Genomic DNA, 486 nt, shown 5'->3' with positions numbered 1-486 from the left:
GGGAAAATTCCATCGTGCCGAGGCACCAAAATCACTGGGTTGTGACATGCCCCCTTGCCAACGGCACAACTGGAATTTTAGACACATGAGCACATCATATGGCATCCTTGCTTCAGGATTTACTAACCTGGCAAAGCTTTAACAACCAATATATATATATAAACAAACAATTTGATAGACCGGTCTTCTTTAACAAACTATAAAATATAATAACTTGAACATATAACAATAACTATTGATCATCGTCTGATCGGAGAACATCTGCTCAGGACTCCCCTCGGTTATTAGTCAGTCCGTCTTCTCCTATAACAGACAATGTTAATTAAAATACTTAGTGAAAATGAGAGAGAACAGTGTCATAGCAAGTCCTGAGCAGATGGGCATTCGCTGTCTCGGTGTCTCCTTCACAACCATTACTCTATGGATTTGAATGAACTGTAGTTTAGTGTGTGGCGGATCTCCCAATCAAGCGGCTGGAGGTTATTT

This window comes from Alligator sinensis, unplaced genomic scaffold (genome assembly GCF_000455745.1).
Source record: "Alligator sinensis unplaced genomic scaffold, ASM45574v1 scaffold247_1, whole genome shotgun sequence".
Classification (NCBI taxonomy): Eukaryota; Metazoa; Chordata; order Crocodylia; family Alligatoridae; genus Alligator; species Alligator sinensis.
The sequence above is the reverse complement of the archived record's forward strand: the minus strand, read 5'-3'. Positions refer to the sequence as shown.